This window comes from Pristiophorus japonicus, unplaced genomic scaffold, assembly GCF_044704955.1.
Source record: "Pristiophorus japonicus isolate sPriJap1 unplaced genomic scaffold, sPriJap1.hap1 HAP1_SCAFFOLD_43, whole genome shotgun sequence".
Taxonomy (NCBI): domain Eukaryota; kingdom Metazoa; phylum Chordata; class Chondrichthyes; family Pristiophoridae; genus Pristiophorus; species Pristiophorus japonicus.
In genome coordinates this window covers 232,616-259,177 of record NW_027254201.1, presented here as the reverse complement: position 1 = coordinate 259,177, position 26,562 = coordinate 232,616, and the positions used below count along the sequence as shown (strand labels likewise).

The 26,562-nt window shown below is 44.5% G+C and overlaps 1 non-coding gene across 1 annotated transcript; it reads left to right on the top strand.

Moving 5' to 3' along the window:
• The first annotated feature begins 15,658 nt into the window (after positions 1–15,658).
• trnan-guu (transfer RNA asparagine (anticodon GUU)) lies at positions 15,659–15,732 on the top strand. Its single transcript has one exon. It is a non-coding gene; the product is annotated as a tRNA-Asn (tRNA).
• Positions 15,733–26,562: the final 10,830 nt, after the last annotated feature.

Below are 26,562 nucleotides of genomic sequence, written 5' to 3'. Positions count from 1 at the left end.
AGTTATCATGTTAGTCTTTCATACACAAAAGGTCCCCAGTTCAAGCCCAGGCAGAAATATCATTTTAGAATGTGAAATAAGTTGAACATAAGTTCCCCAGGTTCCTTGTCTTATGAGCAATGAACATTTTAAACCAATCTCATAAAATACAGAGTGTGTTAAGTCAGATAGGGTGTAAAATGTCATCGATGATTAAAGCTCCTGAAATTATTCCAGTTCAGTTTTTGAAGTCTCGACAGTAAGTCTGCAAAACAATCCGGGTGGGAATATTGGCCCAAAAATTCCAGGTGGAGGCTTCCCGCGGGCAATTCCCTTCCGACCGGAGATGTTTTACGAGCCTACCTGGTGGTCTCGGAGGCACCGTAGATTCCGCTGGGGAGGCCTTCTCTTCCCGCGCTGCGAAGCACACTCCCGTCCGGAGGGATCCCACGTGTCACTGCTCAGCCAATCAGGCACGTATTCCACAGCTTTCCCATTGATAGCAATGAGACTCGCGTACCTACGAGTTCTCAGTGCTATTCATGAGAACAAAAAACACACACACACTGAGAAATAATAAAAAACAGGCCTCACATAATTAAAATTAATTGAAATTAAAGTTAATAAACGCATTAGAAAAAAACAAGGTAGTTCCAATTTTTTTTAAGCTTTGTAATTCGGGTTAAAAATAAACTTCCCTTCGTTGGCAGAGTTTTTCACAATACATTGTGTTTATTTTATTTTATTTTATTGTGGTTATGAGTGTTTTTAAACACTTGCGCCTGTAAAATTACGCTATGCGCTTGCTTTTTCAGCTGCAAGGTTTTTGAGGATATTTGCTGGGCAAGCTTTGCGTAAATCCCGCAATCCATAGAAACTTTGTACGGGCCTAAGACGTTGGAATTTCCCTAAACTTACTGTGGATGAAGAATCGGAGGCAAGTTTAGTCTCCTGGCAAATGCTGCCTGACCTGCTGAGATTTCCAGCATTTGCTGTTTTTATTTGCTATTTATTCTCCTGGCAAAAGGGCTCCCTTATTCCTTAATTGCTCTTTATTTCACTTCAATAAATAGATAACTTTCAGTGAGAGAAAACGGATCCATCGGGGACATTTCACGTGTGAGGCCTACCTGATATCCGCTACACTGCAGCCCATCAAAGGGCGAGAAACCACTGAATATAAAGGATGAGCTCACAAATATCAGGGGCAGTGCAGTCTGGTCAACGTCAAACCCTCCTTTCTTATTTAGCAGAGGCATGAACGGGAGTCAGACGCCACAAAGTTTAATTCAAAACGCAAATACAAGTAACACTTCTAAATCTTTTCACTGTAAAATTCTTTCATTTTATTTCAAATCGTACTGTGTTGAATTTGAAAATGAGCACCGTGGGATTTTATCTTCACCACTGATTTCCTGCATTGTTTTTCATTGCAACATTAAGTTGTGAAAATACTGGCAAAACTGAGCCCCGGATTATTTTACGTCGGGGTCACATTGCTTTTGGATAATTCCAGAATTAATATTTTCTTTGCTGTTTGGCAATAACCAGACCCTTGCTCCAAGGTCTGTCTCACTGTTTCCCCGGTGTCAGACAGAGATACGCCTGCTGCCCTCATTGATTTCATGTGACAGGACACAAAAGTTCAAAATCAACCTGCAGATGGCAACATACACCATTAAATAGTCAGGATGGCCAAGCGGTCTCAGGTGCTGTGTTCAGTTTGCAGTTTTTTCTGGAAGTATGTGTTCGAGTCCCACTTCTTTATTATCGTCATTCAGCAAAACCCATTTGCTTGGCACCACGACCAACTCCATAAAAGTGGGATTCAGCAGTTCACCTGCTCGCTTAACATTTCCCTCTGACCTGGTGCTGAAAGTGGAGATGTTTCCGCAGTGTCGCGGTTAACACGTTCGCCTCACACGCGAAAGCTCACCGGTTGGGAATATTGAATATTTTCTGGAGCTTTCTCCTCATACATGCTCAGGGACGAGTTTGTTCTCTTGTGAAAAGTCATAAGATCATAAACATGTCAGGATCAGGAGCAGGTAAAAATACATCTCCTCACCCTACATCCCCCGCCCCGGATTTTTCCTTTTACCAATTACCTTGTCTTTGTCCTCTGGTTACTGACACTCCTGCCCGTGGAAGCAGTTTCACCATAATTCTGAAAACCTCTATTAAATATCCCCTTAACTGTGATTACTGGGGTTCAATGTGGGGAAGGGTCAGTTCATCCACTTTGCACCGAAGAATGATCGACCAGTGCATGATCTAAAAACATGATGTCAGAGAAGATTTTTTCCGTGAAATACCCGGTCCTGTTAATTATAACAAAAGTTGCACCGGGTTCCTGAAGTCATAAGTGATACGTCCTTACTGTACAGTATAAATGCACACGAGGCCCATGCTTGAGAGAAGGTCAGTCTGTGACCTGTCCCTTATGCCTTTGCATTCAAGTGATGAAAGTGAGTGGAGCTTCCCCTTTTCTACCTGAAGGTCCAGGTTAGCAGTGTCTCCCACAAGTTCACCACCTAGTGGTCATTGTTCTCACAATGTACAACTTTTCAGTTTATACATGGGTTACAATGCTGGTTGAGTACATGACATCACCTCCTACCCCAAAGTCTTTTTGGGATCACAAGTTGAGTCTTTCTGGTGGTTTACGCTCTCTTGTAGAGCGCCTAAGTTGGGGCTCCGGCTGTTGGGCGCTGGCCTGTGTGTCTGCTGTTTGCAGTGCCTCAGGCCTATCCGGACCGCCCACAGTGACTGGGCTCTCCTCCCTTCGGTTCCGGTGTTCGGTCACCTGTGCTGGAGTGAACTCTATATCGTGTTCTTCCTCTGCTTCTTCTATGGGGTTGCTGAACCTCATTTTTGTTTGATCCACGTGTTTGCGGCAGATTTGTCCATTGGTACGTTTAACTACCAGAATCCTATTGCCTTCTTTGGCAATCACAGTGCCTGCGAGCCATTTAGGCCCTGCAGTGTAGTTGTGGACAACAACAGGGTCGTTTACACCAATATATCGTGCCCTCGCATTCCTGTCATGGTAGTTATATTGTGATTGGCGCCTGCTCTCAACAATTTCTTTCATGGTGGGGTGTATAAGGGATAACGGGTTTTGAGCGTCCTGATCATTAGCAGCCCTACGGGTGGAACCCCTGTGAGCGAGTGTGGTCGGGATCTATTGGCCAATAGGAGGCGTGATAATTGGCTTTGTAGGGAACCCTCTTGGATTCTGAGCATCCCCTGTTTGATTATCTGCACTTTCCGTTCTGCCAGGCCTTTTGAGGCTGACTTGAACGGTGCCTTTCTGACATGGTTAATTCCATTGCCTGCCATGAAGTCCTGGACCATTGTCGCTGACCAAGATGTCTGGTAGACCGTGGGCGGCGAACATTGCCCGTAGACTGTCTGCCGTGGCAGAGGATGTGCTCGAATTTAAAATGTCACACTCGATCCATTTAGAGTGGGCGTCTACTACAACCAAAAACATTTTTCCGATGAAAGGACCTACGTAGTCATCATGGATGCGTGACCAAGGCTTGGCGGGCCATGGCCAGGGGCTAAGGGGGGATTCCCTGGGTGCATTGCCCAGCTGGGCACACGTGTTGCACCTGCGAAAACAAAGTTCCAGATCTGCATCTATCCCTGGCCACCAAACGTGTGACCTGGCAATTGCCTTCATAATGACAATGCCCGGATGCTCATTGTGGAATTCTCTGATGAACATCTCTCTGCCCATCTGGGGCATGACTGCGTGGTTTCCCCACAGTAGGCAATCAGCCTGAATCGAGAGTTCATCCCTGCACCTTTGAAATGGTTTAAATTCCTCAGGGCATGCCCTGTACGTGGCTGCCCAGTCCCCATTCAGGACACATTTCTTGACTAGAGACAATAGCGGGTCTCTATTTGTACAGACTTTAATCTGACGGGCTGTCACAGGTGAGCCTTCGCTTCCGAAAGCTTCAACAGCCATGACCATCTCAGCAGCATGCTCGGTAGCCCCCTCAGTGGTGGCCAGTGGGAGCCTGCTGAGTGCATCGGCGCAGTTTTCAGTGCCCGGTCTGTGCCGAATTGTGTAGTCATAGGTGGCTAAGGTGAGTGCCCACCTCTGTATGCGGACCGATGCGTTTGCATTTATGGCCTTGTTGTCGGCCAAAAGTGACATTAGGGGTTTGTGATCTGTCTCCAGCTCAAATTTCCTGCCAAACAGGTATTGGTTCATTTTCTTTACCGAATATACATATGCGAGCGCCTCCTTTTCTATCATCCCGTAGCCCCTTTCTGCCTGGGACAGACTTCTGGAGGCCTCAGCTACCGGCTGTAACTGACCCTTGGCATTGACATGCTGCAACACACACCCGACACCATAGGACGACGCATCGCACGTTAACACAAGTTTCTTACATGGGTCATATCGCGTTAACAGATTGTTGGAACACAACAAATTGTGTGCTCTATTAAAAGCCCTTTTCTGGCTGTCCCCCCAGACCCATTCGCGAACTTTGCTTAGGAGCACGTGTAGCGGCTCTAGCAGCGTGCTCAATTTGGGAAGAAAGTTACCAAATAGTTGGGGAGCTCCAGGAACAAACGCAGCTCGGTCGTGTTACGGGGTCTGGGTGCTCTCTGGATCGCTTCCGTCTTGGACGCAGTAGGGCCCATCCCGTCTACTCCTACCCTCATCCCCAGGAATTCTACCTCTGCAGCTAGGAAGATGCAATTCGCCTTTTTCAGTCGCAGCCCTACCCGGTCCAGTCTGCGTAGCACCTCCTCCAGGTTGTGGAGGTGTTCTTCAGTATCGTAACCCGTGATGAGGATGTCGTCCTGAAAAACCAGCATCCCTGGAATCGACTTGAGGAGGCTTTCCATATTCTATCTTTTCCCGCATCACGTATGGACCCGCTCTGGCCTTGTGGAGTCTTGGCCTGGCTTCCGGGTTTATGTGAATCACTACCTTGGCCCCCATGAAAGTGCCAATGCCGGGTTGAAATAATGAGTCAAATTTGTGCAGGATCTGTGAGCAAGATACTCGCTCCACCGAGGAAATAGCATTGACATTGCCCCATTTCCAGTTCATGACAGCAAGCCAACTCCTCCCCAGTAGTGCGGGACCGTCCCCCGGGACAACCCAGAGTGGCAACCTGTTCTCCGAATCTTTGTGGGTCGCGATTACCGTGGCGCTGCCAAGCACCGGAATGATCTCCTTGGTGTATGTCCATAGTTGTTCGTCAATCGGTGATAATTTTGGCCCTATTGGCCTTGGACGCCCACAACCTTTCAAACTATTTGATACCCATCAGGGACTGGCTAGCCACCGTGTCTAGCTCCATTGATACTGGGATGCCACTGAGGAGCACTTTCATCATTATCGGTGGCGTCCTGGTGTAGGAACTGTATACGTGCTCCACATGAACTCACTGAACTTCAGCTTCCAGCGATTTCCCCCAGCGTTCATTTCTGCAATTTCTGTAGGCATTTTGCTCATCTCTGCAAACTCCGGCTGAGTTTGTGCCTCCATGCCTCCAACATGAGCTGTTGTTGGAAACAAAATGTCCCTTGCTAGTCAATCGTCCCTGACAACCCCTGTGACTGTCCTTGAGTGTGCCAATAACAAGTGTTGATGGCCCCATTACTGGCCACATTGTCCCTTGCAATGGCGTGAATCGCCGTTCAGCTTGCCATTATCTCTGTCGAACTCCCCCTCTGGGTTCGACTGCATGTTGGGGCATGCCCGATTGCCCTTGTCTGCCTGGAGAACTGTGTTCTGCTTCAACAATGTTGATTCTCTGTCCCAACCATTCCTTAACACAGTATCTCTCGTCTATTCTGCTAGCGGCCATGCTCACATGGTTAAATCCCAATTTCTTATCGCCATTGATACATCCGTACTCTACAGTATAAATGCACACGAGGCCCATGCTTGATCGAAGGTCAGTCTGTGGCCTGTCCTTTGTTCCTTTGCACTCAAGTGATGAAAGTGGGTGGAGCATCCCCTTTTATACCTGAAGGTCCAGGTTAGGAGTATCTCCCACAAGTTCACCTCCTCGTGGTCAGTTTTCTCACAGAGTACAACTGAGGTCAGATTATATATGGGTTACAATGTTGGTTGAATACATGACAATAAGCACTTAACATTTTAAACCATTCTCCTAAAATACATTGTGTAAACAAGATAGGGATAAAATTTCATCACATGGAAAGAGAAAATGAATGATTGAGGCTCGTAAAAGATCCTCTCGGAATGAGTGATCACAATATGGTTGAATTTGTAATATAGATTGAGGGTGAGGAAGTAGTGTCTCAAACGAGCATACTAGGCTTAAACAAAGGGGACTACAGTGGGATGAGGGCAGAGTTGGCTGAAGTAGACTGGAAACACAGACTAAACGGTGGCACAATTGAGGAACAGTGGAGGACTTTTAAGGAGCTCTTTCATAGTGCTCAACAAAAATATATTCAAGTGAAAAAGAAGGGCGGTAAGAGAAGGGATAACCAGCCGTGGATAACCAAGGAAATAAAGGAGAGTATCAAATTAAAAACCAATGCGTATAAGGTGGCCAAAGTTAGTGGGAAAATAGAAGAATGGGAAAATTTTAAACGACAGCAAAGAATGACGAAGCAAGCAATAAAGAAAGGAAAGATAGATTACGAAGGTAAACTTGTGCAAAGCATAAAAAACAATAGTTAAAGCTTTTACTGATATCTAAAACGGAAAAGAGTGACTAAAGCAAATGTTGGTCCCTTAGAAGATGAGAAGGGGGATTTAATAATGGGAAATGTGGAAATGACTGAGACCATAAACAATTATTTTGCTTCGGTCTTCACAATGGAAGACACAGAAACCATGCCAGAAATTGCTGGTCACAGGAATGTGGGAAGAAAGGACCTTGAAACAATCACTATTACTAGGGGGGTAGTGCTGGACAGGCTAATGTGACTCAAGGTAGACAAGTCCCCTGGTCCTGATGAAATGCCAGGGTAGTAAAAGAGATGGCGGAAGTTATAGCAGATGCATTCGTTATAATCTACCAAAGTTCTCTGGACTCTGGGGAGGTACCAGCGGATTGGAAAGCAGCTATGTAACGCCTCTGTTTAAAAAAGGCGGCAGACAAAAGGCAGGTAACTCTCGGCTGGTTAGTTTAACATCTGAAGTAGGGAAAATGCTTGAAACTATCATGAAGGAAGAAATAGCAGGACATCAAGATAGGAATAGTGCAATCAAGCAGACGCAGCATGGATTCATGAAGGGGAAATCATTTTCAACTAATTTACTGGAATTCTTTGAGGATATAACGAGCATGTTGGATAGAGGTGTACCAATGGATGTGGTGTATTTAGATTTTCAAAAGGCATTCGATAAGGTACCACACAAAAGGTTACTGCAGAAGATAAAGGTACGCGGAGTCAGTGGAAATGTATTAGCATGGATAGAGAATTGGCTGGCTAACAGAGAGCAGAGAGTCGGGATGAATGGGCCCTTTTCGGGTTGGAAATCGGTGGTTAGTGGTGTGCCACAGGGATTGGTGCTGGGACCACAACTGTTTACAATATACATAGATGACCTGGAAGAGAGGACAGAGTGCAGTGCAACAACATTTGCAGATGACACAAAGATGAGTGTGAAAGCAGGTTGTGTAGAGGACACAGAGAGGCTGCAAAGAGATTTAGATAGCTCAAATGAATGGGCTAAGATTTGGCAGATGGAATACAATGTCGGAAAGTGTGAGGTCATCCACCTTGGAAAAAAAAACAGTAAAAGGGAATATTACTTGAATGGGGAGAAATTACAACATGCTGCGGTGCAGAGGGACCTGGCGGTCCTTGTGCATGAATCCCAAAAAGTTAGTTTGCAGGTGCAACAGGTAATCAGGAAGGCGAATGGAATGTTGGCCTTCATTGCAAGAGGCATGGAGTACAAAAGCAGGGAGGTCCTGCTGCCACTTATAAGGTATTGGTGAGGCTGCACCTGGAGTACTGCATGCCGTTTTGGTCAACTTACTTAAGGAAGGAAATACTAGCTTTGGAGGGGGTACCGAGACGATTCACTCGGCTGATTCCGGAGATGAGGGGGTTACCTTATGATGATAGATTGAGTAGACTGGGTCTTTACTCGTTGGAGTTCAGAAGGATCTTGTAGAAACATTTAAAATATTGAAAGGGATAACAAGATAGATGCAGAGAGATTGTTTCCACTGGTCGGGGAGACTAGAACTTGGGGGCACAGACTCAAAATACGGGGGAGCCATTTTAAAACCGAGTTGAGAAAGAATTCGTTCTCCCAGAGGGTTGTGAATCTGTGGAATTCTCTGCCCAAGGAAGCAGTTGAGGCAAGCGCATTGAATGTATTCAAGTCACAGATAGATAGATTTTTAACCAATAAGGGAATTAAGGGTTATTAGGAGCGGGAGGATAAGTGGAGCTGAATCCACGGCCAGATCCGCCATGATCTTGTTGAATGGCGGAGCAGGCTCGAGGGGCTCGATGGCCGACTCCTGTTCCTAATTCTTCTGTTCTTATGTTCTTATGTAACACTATCCCTCAGTCACCATATTATCATTTCTTTAATTCTGCAAAAGAAAGTTATCGGTTAATTGAACATGATTAAATGATTTCATTTTTTCACATTTGCTGCATGTTGACATTTATATAGGGCTATTAGTTTGAAAACTGTGTTGTAAGTATTATCTCCCTGAACAAAAATCGAATTGTGTTGCGGTGGTACAAGGGCTGGATTCAGTGAATCATTTGAATGTGATCTCAAGTGGCGTGAATTTCAGATCACGTTTCCTGTCGGCACCTTTAATAATGGCTCCACCAGGCAGAGTATGATACTTAAACTGTGTAGACGTGTAGTCCTTTATTTGAAGCTCCTCGATTGAGGACACCAAGCTGTGAGCTCCTTTATATACTGGGTTGCAGGGAACCTTTCGGTCTCAAGCAGCAGCATCCTCTGGTGTATGTCAAGTGTGTACAGTGTAAGAGTACATTCAGTGTTGCATAGCAATGTTACAGACATCACACAGTAAACAGGCATGCATACACAACAGTTACAATCTGTTTCGGTGTGAATCAAGTGAACTGAAAACGACAATAATGTCATTAACTATAAAGATGCAGCAATAAAAACGTATATCGGTCCCTGATTGTCGAGTGGCCAGGAGTCTATGCCCTCAACGTTGTGTCCTGGGTTCAATTCCCACCCTCGGATGTTGTACTTTTAGTTCAAAACCTTATAAAAAAAAAAGAGATCATTTATTTTACAGATCTATATGCAAATCATGTATAGAAAATAAGAATCATTGACTTGAACATCATTAATTAATGCATACATTATTTTGTAAATCTTTTACCATTTATTTTGCCATGAGCATGTGAGGAACTTTTATTCCGATCTCATTGGGTTTAATTGTGGTACAAATGACGAACCGGGGGCTGGGTTCAGGAAAGGTTTACGTGGTGTAGCCGTTATCATGTTCACCTCCCACATGAAATGTCCCTGGTTTGAGCCTGGGCGCGTGCTTTATTTTAGAATATATTTGCTGTGAAATACATTGAACAAAAGTAGCCCCAGGTTCCGTGTCTTATGAGCAATGAACATTTTAAACCAATCTCCTAAAATACAGGGTGAGGAAAGTCAGATTTATGGATTGAGTCGGCACAACTAGAGCTTTCTGATCCAGAAGATTCGGGGGGTGCGTTAATTTGGGAGTTTGACGACTTTGAAAAGAACATTTTTGACTTGTGCAGCTTCGGTCAGAGAGATGTTTGTGAAAAGATTTTTTCACAGAAATGGACTCAGAATTACACCTTCTGGCTTAACACTTCTCTCTGGGCACCAAGTTTAGCAGTGGTTTCTGTAGTGTAGCGGTCATTGCGTTTGTCTCAGACACGAAAGGTCCCAGGTTCGAGCCGGGGCAAAAACATTATTTTAGAATATAATTGCTGTGAAATAAATTGAAAAAAGTACCCCAGGTTCCTTGTCTTCTGAGCAATAAACATTTTAAACCAATTTCAAAAATTCAGAGTGTGTTAAGTCAGATAGGGTATAAAATATCGTCAATGATGAAAGCTCCTGAAATTATTACAGTTCAGTTATCGAAGTATTGACTGTAAGTCTGCAAAACAATTCGGGTGGGAATATTAGCCCAAAAATTCTGGTTGGAGGCTTCCCGCGGACAATTCCTTTCCGATCGGTGATGTTTTAATCACCCCGCCTCCCACAGAGTTTAATTAATTGCATGTAATTATTTGAAAAAATTTGAATTAAAAAGTTACTTTCCGAACTCGGGCTTCCTCTGTGAATGCCTAACCACGAAACGAGCAGGATACGCATTAAATAATTTAATTACAGACGTAATATTTTCTTTGCTGTTTCACAATAACCAGACCTATGCTCCAAAATCTGTCTCACCGTTTCCCCGGTGTCAGTCAGAGAAGCACATGGGACTGAATCAGTGACTTTGCTTTTTCGTCCTGTCTTCTGAAGCATCGCACAGTCCCACTCCGAAAGTCAATGAGCTGTTGGGACGTTAGTGTATCCAGCCTGTGGGTAGCCACCCCGAGCGCAGCAGAGGGGTTTCTGCATTAGTTCTTGGTGGGGACAGTATTTCCCCTTCTCTCTTCCTCTTGTCTGTATCCCTCTGCTTTGTTTTCTGTATTTATTCCCCGGCCTCATTTTACGTGTTTAATGCGGAAGAAAAGATGAAGTGTGCGACACTCTGCAACAATTTCTCTCACTCAAATATATCTATTTAGTGAAGTGAAATAAAGAGCAATTAAAGAATAAGGGAGAAGCAACTGTCGCCCTTTTGACAGGAGAATAAACTCGCCAATGGCTGTTCATCCACAGCAAGTTTAAACAAAATCTTCCTGCACGGGATCATTTTGCGTGTAAAGCAAATGTAATAACGGCTCCACTGCGGAAACCGCTCTGACCAGAAGTACAGCAGAGGGCAGCTGACCAGTGAATGCCTTCGGTGCTGATCGGGAATGTGTTGGCTCACCTTAAACAACTTCTGTCCCTCACTGACAGCTGTCAATCCTTCTCCTCCGCTGCCCTTTACACAAAAATGTCACTGATCCCCACCCACCACCCCACATCCCCACATCCCCACATCCCCATCGTGTTATCTTCCATGTTAGCACAGTGGGGCCGCGGAGGCACCTACTCTGTCCCCGCGGTTAGTAACTCAGTCAGTCTGTAAAATGAAAGGGGAACAAGTGTCCCGCAAAGGGCAGGGGAAGGAAGAGAGTCTGTAACCTGGGTTTAATTGTTTGTCAAAGGCTACCCGTCCTGTTGTGTATTTCTAGCAGTTTCCTACTTTCACAGGTGGAGATACCGGGGCTGGACCATGCTCCTAAAATACAATGAGGTCGGGATAAAATTTCCTCACATACTCAGGGCAAAATAAATGATTGAAGTTCTACAATTGATTAATTAATGATGTTTAAATCAATGAATCTTTTTTACCACATGAGATGCATGCAACTCTTTCTAAAAAGGTTTTAATTTTGATGGAAATGCAATTTCCCTGGCCGGAAATCGACCCAGGGCCGCGGTGGTGAGAGCGCCGAATCCTAATCACTGGACCACCAGGGAACGCTGCATTGCTGCATCGCTGCATCGTAATGCTTGGTGTCATTATAGTCCTTTTCAATCCACTTGTTGCACACCGAAACGCATCGTAACCTTGATCTGAATTTAACGCCACGTGATTCTTTGAAATCACCTTTAAATGATTGGGTAAAACCACTCCTTATACCACAGAAAAACAGCTTCGATTCCAGGTCAGGGCGGTAACTTTTGTAACAGCTTTTTTCAATTCAAACAATAAGAATTCATTTAATCACCGTTAAATAACCGATAACCTTTATCAGGATGAAATAAATAATAATATAGTTACTGAGGGACAGTAGTATCTTTAATCATTCATTTTCTCTTTGCATGTGATGAATTTTTATCCCTATCTCATTTACATGCTGTATGAGAAATTGTAAGTGTTTATGACTCAGTTGTAAAACCATTGATTGTGTGTGTGTCTATTCTTGATAGGAGGAGCACTTGAGACCGAAGTTCCAGTTCGATATATGTATCAATAGAATCAATTTTCACCAGTTCCTTTAAACACAATAACATAATTTATTTTGATTGGACTGGATGGAGGAATATGATCCATGTAAAAAAATTGTTATCATTTTACATGTGCTGAATGCTCATAAAAGTATTGGAGTGGGAACTCACTGGATAACTGCAAAGCTTGCAATGTTTGCAGAATATATTCGTGCAGCCAAAATGCACAATGACAACCCGGAACTGTGCGGCACCGAATCCTCGGGGAAAAACATTAAAAGGCTTCGCCCGGAGATGGGTTTGGATTACCCACCTTTCAGTTACCAGCCGAATGCGCTAAACCATTGCGCCACAGATACACACTGCAAGACATGCAAAACCAGGGTGTCAGTCAGTTAAAGCTTCAGATTGCTCCGACCGGGATGGAACTTATCCACTCTCAGTTGTACTTTTCCCAACTAAATGGTGGGACATTCATTGTGGATGTGTGGAAGCAGTCTGGTCCCGCACACTGCAAACACTTCCATGTCACCACCAACCAGCTCTCCCACAACCGGTGTGATCCACTTTCCAGCCTTCCAGTGCCTTGTCTGTGACGAAGTATGTTTCAAAAGTTTTGGCATTGTTGGTTCCATGGTGTAATGGTGAGCCCTCTTGACTTTAATCTAGTGATCTGAGTTCAAATCTCAGTAAAACCTAAATTCTTGTTGTCCCAGCTGCTGAAAATTTGGGACAAACAAGTGAAAGACACCTGGTGCAGGTGGGCAGTTTTGTTGCCTTTTTCATTGATGCTTGATCTACAAGTCTAGTTGTCAAATTGTGTGCTCAACCGTCAGTTATCTGCTACAAATCAGCGGAGGACAAATCACTTTGTTGTCTAATGCTGCCTTTGCCTGCACAATGTGTGCTGAGATTATCTGTGCAATATGCATTCCGCAGGATGAATAAAAGCAACGCTTTTTGAAATGCAGGCACTGCATGTTTTGCACTCGACAAAACGTTGCATTTTCTTTTCATTAATTTTACATTAATGCATTGCAATGCCAACGCACTTTTTACGTGGCAAGATCGATAATTAGCAGAGCAGAATGAAGAGATCGCAAAGTTTCTGTGTAAAGAATGAACTCAGTCGAGAATATTTTGTGGATTTTATTTTTCTGAGGCTATTTTCCCTGTGCTGGGGACAACCTGCGCAGATATGTGAAAAAGCTGGTTTTGTTAAAACTCCAGAGACCGCATGGCAGTGAGCTGGGACAAAAGACCTGTCAGTCATCCATTGACAAAAGAGCTGTTGGCCAGGAAGGGGGGCCACTGACAAAGCCACTCTAATTTGTAAAAGCACTTCTCACCTCCATCTCAGAAGGAGACACAGAACAATGAACCCACCAGCCTGGCCAGCCAAGGAGGAGCTGGGTCTTTCCCAACACAAAGGCTCAGAGAAATGCCCAGACTAAGTGCCATCAGCCCAATGCATGGGTGGGATGGCCCATCACTGACTAAGTACCCGTACTTAGAAACAAAGGGGTTTTAAAGATTGGCGGGAAAGATAGGGGTAGCAAGACTCCCAGAAAGACAGGATCCTTACCACTTTATTTTTAGCTTGGAGCTTGGCGTGAAGCTTGCAGCTTGTAACTTATGTCTAGAGAGAGCCCCCTCTCCATCTTGCTCTCGCTCCACCGATTGATGTACCAGAGGAAGGGGCCGCAGTACCGCAGAAGATGCCACCGAGACTGAAGACCAGGCAGTGACTTCCCACAGCTGAGCTGAGCAAGGAAACGGGCTGCGTGTGGTGGTGAATATAGTCGCGAGTGTCCCAAGCCAGTAACCAGATATCCCAGGCCAGCTGGGTAAGGGCTCAGGGTTTTCTCAGAAGTGAAGCTTTTCAGGGCTATTCTGGGGAGGGTAATTCATTGGTAGGGGTAGGGTTAGAATCCAACAGGGAATTACTGCGTGTTACTAGGTTCATTTCTGTACTGTATGTATGTTGTTTGTAACCGGGATTTTATTCTCCACAGAGACATATCGTTTAGCAGTGCATGTTTTAGCCAGTGTATGTTACACCAAATAAATATACTATGATTTATCACCGAAGCATCCCTTTCCGTGACTCATTTAATTTACACTCTGAATAATAATTCCCAGATCTAGAACTTTCGTAAGGTGGGGGCAATTCAAACCGTCCGTCTGGCAATTGAGCGAGGATCATAAACACTTACAATATTTACGAAAGGATATACTTGCTTTGGAGGCAGTTCAGAGAAGGTTCACTGGGTTGACTCCGGAGATGAGTGGTTGACTTATGAGAAAATGTTGAGTAGGTTGGGCCTCTACTCATTGGAATTCAGAAGAATGAGAGGTGATCTTATCGAAATGTATAAGGTAATGAGGGAGGTTGATAAGGTGGATGCAGAGAGGATGGTTCCACTGATCGGGGAGACTAGAACTGGGGGGCATAATCACAGAATAAGGGGCCGCCCATTTAAATCTGTAATGAGGAGGAATTTCTTCTCTCAGAGGGTTGTAAATCTGCCGAACTCACTGCCTCAGAGAGCTGAGAAAGCCATGACATTAAATAAATTTAAGACAGAGATAGCTTCTTAACTGATTAGGGAATAAGGCTAATGGGGAAGTGGCAGGGATGTGTCCATGATCGGATCAGCCATGATCATATTAAATGGCGGAGCATGCTCGAGGGGCCATATGGCCTACTACTGCTCCTAGTTCTTAAGTTCTTATGTTCTGAATAGCGACACACACAAAAATGCTTTGATCATGGTTGCACCTTATCTTCACGTTTGTCAAACAGTTGGCTCGTTGGTCTCGGGCTATGATTCTCCCTTCGGAGTTGTTCATTGAAATTTACGAGGGATCCCAGAGGAGCCCTGATATTGCTCGCAAATTTTGAAGTTGCATCGAACTTTTGCAAAGAAGGACTTCCATTTCTGCAGTGCCTTTCAGGAACTCATGTCACCCCAAAGCGCTTTAAGGCCGTTGAGTTATGTTTGAAGTGCTGTAGTTTGGTACAAGATGTACCCAGATCACCAAACATGAACATCAAATCTTTGCAAAGGAGTTAGGTGCAAATAATCAGGCGTCTCAGGGAATTGGACTTTCTTTGAATAAGTTCTGCTTGTTCCCGCATTAAAGCTTGAAACAGCAACTGGGCTTCCATCTCACGGGAGGTTTGGGGTTGATGTGTGTCGCTTTCAATCTTTGAAATTTCACCAAGCAAAGAAACGGTGAATCCAACTGTCCCTGTTAGCATTTAGTTCCTGTTTAATCACAGGAATATCCGCAGTCAGGAGCTGAAAAGGAATTCAAACCTAACACCGGCTTCGGGACAATCAGAATACTTTGTCACAGACAAGGCACTGGAAGGCTGGAAGGTAGATCACACCGGTTGCGGGAGAGCTCTTTGTCGATGACATGGAAGTGTCTGCAGTGTGCGGGACCAGACTGTTTCCACGCATCCACAATGAATGTCCCTCTATTTATTTGTGAAAAGTACCACTGAGAGTGGACAAGTTCCATCCCGGTCAGAGCAATCTGAAGCTTTAACTGTCTGACACCCTGGTTTGGGATGCCTTGAACCTTATACTTCCATAAGTCTCTGTGGCGCAATGGGTTAGCGCGTTCGGCTGTTAACCGAAAGGTTGGTGTTTTGAGCCCACCCAGGGACGAAGTGTTCAACTGTTTTTCCCCCGAGTATTCGGTGCCGCACAGTCCCAGGTTGTCATTGTGCGTTTTGGCTGCACGAATCTATTCCGCAAATGTTGCCAGCTGTACTATTATCCAATTAGTTCCCACTCCAATATTTTATGAGCATTCAGTTCAAGTAAAACGATAACAATTTTTTACATGGATCATGTTCCTCCATCCAGCCCACTTGAAATAAATTATGTTATTGGGTTTAAAGAATCTGGTTGAAATTGATTCTATTGATACATATATAGAACTGGAACTTCGGTCTCAAGTGCTCCTCCTATCAAGAATCGGCACACACACAATCAATGGTTTTGCAACTGAGTCATAAACACTTACAATTTTAAACCATTCTCATGCAGCGTGTAAATGAGATAGGGATAAAACTTCATCACATGTAAAGAGAAAATGAATGATTGAAGATAACACTGTTCCTCAGTAATGATATTATTATTTATTTCATTCTGAAGAAGGTTATCGGCTAATTAACGGTGATTAAAATAATTCTTACTTTTGCACGTTGGCTGCATGTCGTCAATTTTATTAGGTTTTGAATTTAAAAATGGTGTTATAAAATTTATCGCCGAGACCTGCAATCAAAGCTGTTTTTCGGTGCCATAAGGAGTGGTTTTACCCAATCATTTAAAGATGATTTCAAAGAATCACGTGGCGTTAAATTCACATCATGGTTACGATTTGTTTTGGTGTGAAACAAGTAGATTAAAAAGGACAATAATGTTAAATACAGAGTAAAGCTACCACTACACAGTCACATCAAAGCCTCCCAGGGCAGGTACAGTACACGTGAGATACAGAGTAAAGCTCCCTCTACACTGTCCCATCAATCTCTCCCAGCGCTGGTACAGCACGGGGTTAGATACAGAGTGAAGCTCCCTCTACACTGTCCCATCAATCTCTCCCATGGCTGGTACAGCACGGGTTATGTTAGCACAAATCTTTTTCTGGAAGAATCACTCGACATTCGGGGTCGGTTCCAATCCCAAAATGGCCTTTATTACACAGGCGGGGAGAGAGCCTCTGGTCCAACTCCAGGCATTCCACTCCACCGAACAAAGAAATTCATCGATATTTATATGTTTTACAACAGTTCATTACAATTACTTAGCCCATGTCAGCTGGACACAATCCAATCATAAGGACTATAAATTACAAATCGATTCCACTGGGACAATGGAATTGGCCCCCAGGCACCAGGGGACTGTGTGATCACCTCATGTTTTAGCTGGGGCTTATTCATGACCTCGTGAGATTCTCCAGATCCCCTTATCTCTACTGTCCTTGGGTTCTGTCTGCACCTAACCTCCTTATCCTTATACAGTCACAGGAATTTTTTTGTTCAGTATTCTGCTGGGACATCTTGTCTGTGGTTTGTTGATTAAGGACGTTCTGCTGAGCTCGCTCTTTCCAGTGTTCCTGTACATGGAACTGCAGTGTCATCAGCTACACAAAAATGTATTCAAGCTAACTGTTAGCTGAATTCCCCTAGTGCTTTGCAGAATCCCTGGCAGCCATTTTGTAGCTGGTTACCATATTACACATACATATATGCATACATATATTCAGCAGGTGCCTTTGCCTTTGCCCTACAACAATCCCCCCTTTCGGTAATGGACTAATCCTAGTCTCCTTTAACCGACAACATTATTTTTTACTCGACTTATATTTTTATGTACCACCCGGTACTTCCTGTCACAACGTGCTGGCCAGACACGTGGTTCAGAAGTCCCAGTTGCTTAGATCAAATTGATATAGTTCAGATTCCCCTGTCCCTCTGCTGGACAAGTCACTTTATTTACTTGAGCCCTTGTTCTGATACTCCTTTGTCGTGCATAATGCCTGCAGGATCGACAGGCCATGACTCTCCATGTTAGTGCTAAGACCAGCTGTATCCCTACCAGTATGTGTGATATTATTCCAATCCAGGGGTGGATGTTTACGTTCATGCCCCAGTCCCAGACCCTCCTCCACCAACTCTGGTTTTGTAACTCTTGGTCAGTATCCTTCTCCAGTATTTCAATCTTTGTCTGTAGTTGGTGGTAGAGTCTGACACACTGGCCTACTCTGAGTCTTAGTCCCCTTAATACTGCAACTAAATGTGGGATAGGGGCCTGCTCTGGCTCGTCATAATCCTGCAGGTGATCGTGGAGCTGATCTGTGGCGTTAATGATTTTGGGCCTCGGTGTCTAATCTGGATAATGCGGGCTTGTCCTATTGTGAGGTCGTAGGGCTGTGATGCAAAAGTTTGGTTGCGAGATCTGGCATTGTAAGCCATTGTACCGATATGAATGTGCCATGGTAGAGACACAGTATTTCCCTTTGCCCCCGTAACCTGTTCTGGCAAAATGTGTGGGGGCAGGTACTATTTCCAATACACATCCATCGGTTGGATTAAATCCACATTCGACTAGTTCTCCCTGTCCCACCGGGTGAGGGCACACCGTAATTTCACCCGTCTGCTTGCATCCCGTCAGGGAGATCCCGTAGAGAGTGTTGTCTCTGCGGACAGCAGGGGCTGCGGTCAGGTAGTAATGGAGGGAGGTGTTTTCCCGTATGATCCCGATATTCTACAGTTGATAAAGGGGAAACGGTCCTGAATCTTGTGTGACTATAGGTATCATCAGGGCTATTCCCACTCCGGCAGCTTTGCTCATTCGGCAGTTTGGGATCACTGGGCATACTCTGGTTAGTCCCTTCAGAGTGCAATTACCCAGTGACCCCTTCAGTTTGGCCAACTGAGCCAGATGTGGGCTGTCTATCCAGTCTGGATATGATCGTGGTTGTGCCGTATCTGTCCCACCATCCATAGGCCATAAGCGTGACAGAGTTGTCCCTGTCTCAGTTTTGCGGTATCTTCTCTCTCTCTGTCATAAAGGTGATTGATTGTTTTTGTCTGAGCTTCCAGGACCGAGAGGCCATCCAATTGGATTTCGGCACCGTCTCTTCCAAGTTCGGATTGAGCTTCCTGAGTCTGCTCTGCCGTTCTAATAATCCCTTCATCACCCCTTTAAGCTGCTCCACCCTTTCATTTAGCCTTTGTATGTCCAGTGAGTTTACTATGGAGGTTCCAGCGTTAAAACCGGTCGCAACATCATTAACTATTTCCCTCTTAGTCCTATGAACTGGCTCCTGTCCTTGGAATCTACTGGCACCAAAGGCATCGGCAGCCTGCTGCATTCCAACTTTACTTAATACATTATACATATTTCTTGCCTGTTCTGTACAATATTCCGGCATCTGTATACCTGAGATATTGATCAGGACAGGCACAATTTCATGCTTGACATTATCATACAATAGTTCACCCTCATTGGACAGCACAATCCAATTTTCCGGTCCCCTTGTAATTGGTGGACATGACAATTCCATGGAGAGTGTGGTGGTTCTTATGGGGCGTGGTGTCGGAGGGGGTGAGAAGCATACATACAACGATATTGCGGCAGCCTCTACCTCCTCATAGTATCCACACAGTCCCACCCCCTCTTTGTGGGTGACTAACGGTTGTGGCTGGGCAGGAGGCATGCAAATTATTCCAAAGGTACATTCATCGAGCCCCCCCGGCCTCCCTTCGTCTAATGCAACTGCTCCTTGTACCCGTGGAGCATCGCACACATACTCTATTCTTATCCGGATTCATTGCAGCCACGCGTTAAATTAAGTTCTGTCCTTGCTCCAGTCCTTGACTGCTGGAATGCATATTTCGTCACTCAAAGTAAACAAAACCCTATAGTTGATAGAGTTGTGTCTTTCTTGCGTGTGCTGCATCTCTCGTAGTCCGTCTGTATTATCCAGTGCTTGTGTGTGCCTCAAGGTTCCCAATATCATGAGTCCCCAGAGTCGAAGTCACCACTGCGGTCCCATCGCGGTGATGGTTTTATCTGCAAATTTTAAACAGATAGCCTGGTCGTCACCAGGTGTTCGGTTCTGGTCTACATGTGCCGCGGTCACTCTGTGGAATCGGAGGTAAGGGTTAGGTTATCCATATTCTTTATAGTCGTAACACCTCGATCACTTCATGTCTCTATCTGGGCTGCAGTCGGTTTTGTATTTGAGCCTCCTGTGCTCGAGCCTGCACGATGACCCATGTAAATATTATCCAATCTCTAATCAACACCAATGCCACCACTATTCCTCCAAACATCGCAGTCTGCTTTACTGTTAGGTTGGGGTTGTGGACTACATCGACCCACCGTGGGATACATTGGCTCGATTGCCACAGGTGATGGTGCTTTGGCTGCACACTGCACTATCCGTCTGGTCCTGTTTTTTAAAATCTCTTCCAGCTTATTTATCTTCGCTTTTAACTCTTGACAAGCTAGTTCTGTTTTATTTTTATTCTGACTATCCCACCATTTCCACTGTCTGTCAGGTGAGTCTTCTTTATTTTAGTAAGAAATTCAAATTAGTAAGGTCCAGTGTAAAACAGCTGTCAATGGAAAGGGTTAACTCCTTTACAGGTTTGTAAGTAGGCCTTGATGTCATTACGTGACTTCGCGTAATCATCCAAATCTTTGTGACTTCAAAACTAGCTTAGAAATTAGGAATCCGTTAAAACAGCAGAAATCATTCGGAAAGTGGTCCAATAAAAATCTTCTCATCGGGAAAGACAGCATTTTAGATTAAACTCCAATTGTTTTGCTTCACATCTAATTCAAGTACTTGCCAAAGATTTTTGTTGAAATAAGAACACACATTTTTAATATCTATTTTGTTTACTGAAATCCAATGTTCACACAAGCTGTTAACATGCCAACATTTCGGGGTTTTTTTAACAGTCCCGTTCAATGGGCAAATCTTGTGTTTTATTTTTCTCTCTGCTGAGTTCGCATAGCTTAGATCTTTACTCCTTGTTATTTTCAAAACCCTCCTGCTTGTTTAGACTGTTCGGGACTTTTCTTGATTAATAACGTCTATTCTGGAAATCTTTTCAAACTGCAGTGAAACTTTCTCGTAATTTAAAATCATTATCAATGGAGAGAGTCTTTTACCTCCTCCAATTTTTTTTCCTTTTCACAATTAAATCAATATCTTTTTCACAGCCAATATCAACTAGTATTTAATAAGTTACAGAAACATAGAAACATAGAAAAATAGGTGCAGCAGTAGGCCATTCGGCCCTTCTAGTCTGCACTGCCATTCAATGAGTTCATGGCTGAACATGCAACTTCAGTACCCCATTCCTGCTTTTTCGCCATACCCCTTGAACCCCCTCGTAGTAATACAACTTCATCTAACTCCTTTTTGAATATATTTAGTGAATTCGCCTCAACAACGTTCTGTGGTAGAGAATTCCACAGGTTCACCACTCTCTGGGTGAAGAAGTTTCTCCTCATCTCGGTCCTAAATGGCTTACCCCTTATCCTTAGACTGTGACCCCTGGTTCTGGACTTCCCCAACATGGGACCATTCTTCCTGCATCTAACATGTCGAAACCCGTCAGAATTTTAAACGTTTCTATGAGGTCCCCTCTCATTCTTCTGAACTCCAGTGAATACAAGCCCAGTTGATCCAGTCTTTCTTGATAGGTCAGTCCCGCCATCCCGGGAATCAGTCTGGTGAATCTTCGCTGCACTCCCTCAATAGCAAGAATGTCCTTCCTCAAGTTAGGAGACCAAAACTGTACACAATACTCCAGGTGTGGCCTCACCAAGGCCCTGTACAATTGCAGCAACACCTCCCTGCCCCCGTACTCAAATCCCCTCGCTATGAAGACCAACATTCCATTTGCTTTCTTAACCACCTGCTGTACCTGCATGCCAACCTTCAATGACTGATGTACCATGACACCCAGGTCTCGTTGCACCTCTCCTTTTCCTAATCTGTCACCATTCAGATAATAGTCTGTCTCTGTTTTTACCACCAAAGTGGATAACCTCACATTTATCCACATTATACTTCAACTGCCATGCATTTGCCCACTCACCTAACCTATCCAAGTCACTCTGCAGCCTCATAGCATCCTCCTCGCAGTCTTTTTTTCCAAACCTTTTAGTTTTATTTTTTAAAAGAGATCAGATTTAACTTTTTGTTTTAAATGTATCGCATTTTGTTCTGCCTTTTCTTTACCAGTGGTACTTTAAACCTTCACAACAAAATTAACTCTTCACTGTTCCCATCCTAATTTCTGCTCCCCTTTTGTAGAATTTGTATTTATTGTTGAATTACAAAATGTTAAATGTGGTATTACTGGATTTTTTTGCCTAACTTCCGTTTTAGAAGCTGATCAAAAACTCTAATCCTTTGCTCTGTAACTTCAATTTTGTGGTCCTATATCTCATAAATTACATCTTTTTTAAGCTTCAGTTCCTGACGCAGTATGTGTACTTTTATTAAAAAGGCTTCCAAACCCAAGATTTTCCGAAACAACCAAAATGTTTATCAATGAGAATCACCTGAAATATCTCAAAATCACAATTCAAGTATTGTACTGACAATCTGTAATTTAAAAATCTATTTCCTGAGCTAAAAGCTTTTGCGTCAAGGTTTTACACAAAGGAAAAATGGGAGCGTACTTCCCCAGCCTGCAGCCTCCAGAGACACAGGCTTTTTTTAAAGACATTACAGCTTCCCTTCTCCATTCTTTATCTCATTCCTCGACAGTCGTTCACAAAAGTCTCTTTTCATTCAGCAAAGTTTATTGTTTGGCTGGCTCTATTGTTGGATCCATACTTCACTTAAGATCATCACTATCAGGTTTTTTTATTTCTTACATATTGATGAACCTCCTCTGTTAATTTTATGTGGGCTTGAAGAATCAAGACCACGGCTTTCTCATCTTTATCTTTCCTTTCCTTCTCCCACCATTCCCGTTGATTTGCTGGCGGGTCCTGGGGGTTCCATCCTGACTTAATCATCTTCTCAATTAGTTTCTTTTGTTTTTCCGCCAGGTGGTGGGTAAGGGACCCTTCTAGTCCCCACTCGAGATTACCTGATTTATTTGCCATTCCTGGGTAGGACTAGAACCGGTAGGAATCGACTCTCAGAGGTCCACTTTCTTCCAAGCGTAACTTGTTGCAGACCGTCTCCTGACCACTGTCAGGTCACAAGTTCTGCAATTACACAAACTTATACAATTCTTAAAACGCAGTTAAGCAATTCCCGCAGTGCCCCAAGCCTCCTTAATGACTACCTACCACCGTTTTGTCTGTCGGTCTGACCCTGTTGACAGGTTTGGTTTCCTTTGGTCGCTGTGCACCACCTGGTCTCCGGGGTCTATTTTCAAATCACACGACTGGGTCCGGGAGATGTCGCTCGGTATCACGATCCCACGGTCTAAGTGCGTTCCCTGCGCCTACTTAGTTCCTGGCCGTCACGTGGGACAAAAGTCCTCTTAATTCAGGCTCAGGCTAGGCGTTTGAGATATTAGACCATCTCGTCGTGTCGGTCAACCGGCCTCCACCTTCCGCACCCTTTATAATTAAAAATTTTTGATACACACCCAGGTTTTTCCAAGGACTTCTAGCGACTCCGCGAAATCCTGTTCATGACGCCACTGTCAGCGCAAATGTTTTCATGGAAGAATCACTCGAGACTCGGGGTCGGTTCCAACGCAAAAACGGCCTTTATTACGCCGGCAAGGAGAGAGCCTCTGGTCCAACACCAGGCACTCTACTCCGCCGAACAAAAAAATTAATCGATATTTATATGTTTTACAATCGTTCATTATAGTTACTCAGCCCACTTTGGCTGGACATAATCCAATCATAATGATTATAGATTACATATAGGTTTAAATGGGCCAATAGAATTAACCCCGGTACATCAGGGGGTTGCATGATCAGTTCATGACAGTTGGGGGCTGATTCATATTCGTGTGATGTTTTCCAGACCTCCCTTATCTTCGTTAATCATTTGTTTCACCGGTGCCTAGCTCCTTATCTCCGTGGTTGCTAGGCACCCCATCTGGGGGTCACTGACTTGACGACATTCGTACTAGGTACCGCAGTGTTCTGTATACTATCTTGCCTCAAGTTGTTGATTCAAGACATTCCTGATACCAGGCTCTGCAGGGTCAGCGCTCAGTCAGCAGTTTTAGCTAACTTGGCTTACCGAGTCCCCATCATGCTTTGATAAGCCCCCTGGCAGCCATTTCATATTTGGCTAACATTTTAAACATACATACATTTATATATTCAGCAGGTGCCTTTGCCTTCCTACAACAGTGTCTTTCAATTTGATTTGGTTATTTACCCTTTTTACCTGCTTGTTTCCTCTCTCTTTCAAACTCACTATCTTTATTTTTGCTTTATAATTCCAGCATTCCTTCCCTCCCTACTGAATCTATTCTCAGGTTCCCATCCCACTGTCAAACTAGTTTAAACCCTCCCCAACAGTACGAGCAAACCATCCCGCGAGGATATTGGTCCCGGCTCTGTTTAGGTGCAAATTGTCCGGCTTGTACAGGTCCCACCTCGCCCAGAGGTGGTCCCGATGCCTCAGGAAACTAAAGCCCTCCTGCCTGCACGATCTCTCCAGCCACGTATTCACCTGCTCTATCCTACTATTTCTGTACTCACTCGCTCGTGGCACCGAGTGTAATCCGGAGATTACTACCTTTGAGGTCCTGCTTTTTAATCTCTCTCCTAGCTACCTAAACTCTGCCTGCAGGACCTCATCTCTCTTGCTACCCATGTCATTGGTCCTGATATGGACCACGATCTCTGGCTCTTCACCCTCTCCCCCGAGAATGGAGGTGATGGTGTTCCCATGCGCCTGCTGCCCTTGTCCTTCTAGGCGGTAGAGGTCGCGTATTTGGGAGTAGCTGCTGAAGAAGCCTTGGTGAGTTGCTGCAGTGCATCTTGTAGATGGTACACACTGCAGCCATGGTGCGCCGATGGTGGAGGGAGTGAATGTTGAAGGTGGTGGATGGGGTGCCCAATAAGTGGGCTGCTTTTTCCTGGATGGTGTCGAGCTTCTCGAGTATTGTTGGAACCGCACTCATCCAGGCAAGTGGAGAGTATTCCATCAGACTCCTGACTTGTGCCTTGTAGATGGTGGAAAGGCTTTGGGGAGTCAGGAGTTGAGACACTCACCGCAGAATACCCAGCCTCTGACCTGCTCTTGTTGCCACAGTATTTATGTGATTGGTCCAGTTAAGTTTCTGGTCAATGGTGACCCCCAGGATGTTAATGGTGGGGGATTCGGCGATGATAATGCCGTTGATAGCCGAGCCTGCTTAAGTTGCATGTTCCTGTCGCTGATTGCTGATAGGCGACTGTTGGCTCCGCCCCGTGGGTTTACCTCGAACTTCAAACCACGAAATCGGTTCTCCTGAATTCCAAGGTGTGTACGGAAATCAATCATCAAATGCCCTGTCATTAACCACAGGGGTTCCGGCAATTTTCTGATCACGAAGCGCTTTCAGTCCTTGTCCTTGTCCAGAAAATTGCAGACTTGGAAATTCGGGAGTTTTTGACTTTGAAAGGAGAACATTGTTGTTTTGTTCAGCTCCGGTCAGAGAAATGTTTGTGAAAGGAACTTTTTGCAGAGAGACGGATTGAGCATTTCAGCTTGTTGCTGAACACTTCTCTCTGGGCACTGAGCTAAGCAGCAGCTTGCGAAGTTCAGTGGTGATCACGTTCGCCTCACATGTGAAAAGTCCGCAGTTTGATCACGGACAGAAACATTGTTGTTGAAACAAAAACATATCTGCAATAAAATTGAACAAAAGCATTCCAGGGTACATTGATGCATGATGCAAACTACCTCAGGCCTGGGCCAAAGCTCCCTGTACACCGAGCACGGGCTGAGGAAAACCCCAGGGAAGAGGATATCCCGGTCACTGGGACTTCCAGCTGCACTGAAAAAGTGCCCGGTCTGAAACTTTTGAGTAATAATTTGTAACAAATACATCCAACCGTTAGGATGGCCGAGCGGTCTAAGGCACTGCTCAGGTCACAGTCTTCTCTGGAGGCATGGGTTTAAAACCCACTCCGAACATTCATTGTGTTTAATTTCAAAATCATTTGTTTTGACACCACTCTAAAGTGCTTTGGGACATCCATCTAATTTCATAAAATTACTCCACCTCAATTACAAACGGTGATATCAAATTTACTTCACAAACCAGGAATCGATCCCAGGTGGCTGTAGCACGTTCCTTTCGCGACAGCCACCTGGGATCGATTCCTGGTTTGTGAAGGTGCCCTCTAAATATCTCGCACTTCTAATTTAAAAACACGGTTATAATTTGTTTTGGTGCAAAAGAAGGCAGGCTCGAAGGGCCAAATGGTAGACTCCTGCTCCTGGTTCTTGTGTTCTAATGCAGATCACAGACCAAATGATTAAATTATCAACTCTCCCTCAGTTCGCATTCCTTTTATTGTGCAAAGAAGATCATGGGTTCATTAAAGAGGTTTTCCCGTGAAAGCAACATAAAGTTTAAGGAAAATAATCCGCCCAAGTCGAACCCACGACCCTGAGATTATGAATCTCATGCTCTACCGACTGAGCTAGGCAGGCTTCTCAACATCTACCCTGTCAATCCCCTTCAAAATATTGTCCGTTTCAATGAGATCACCTCTCATTCTTCTCAGCTCCAGAGAGTATCGGCATATTCTACACAATCTCTCACCATAGGACAGTCCTCTCATCCCAGGAATCAATCTGGTGAACCTCTGTTCTACCACCTCCAAGGCAAGTGTATCCTTCCTCAGATAAGGAGACCAAAACTGTGCGCAGTAGTCCAGGTGTGGTCTCACCAAGGCCCAGTACAATTGTAGCAATATTTCCTTACTCTTGTACAATGGGCTATATATTAGGTATTATGGGCTGAATAACCTGTTTTTCTG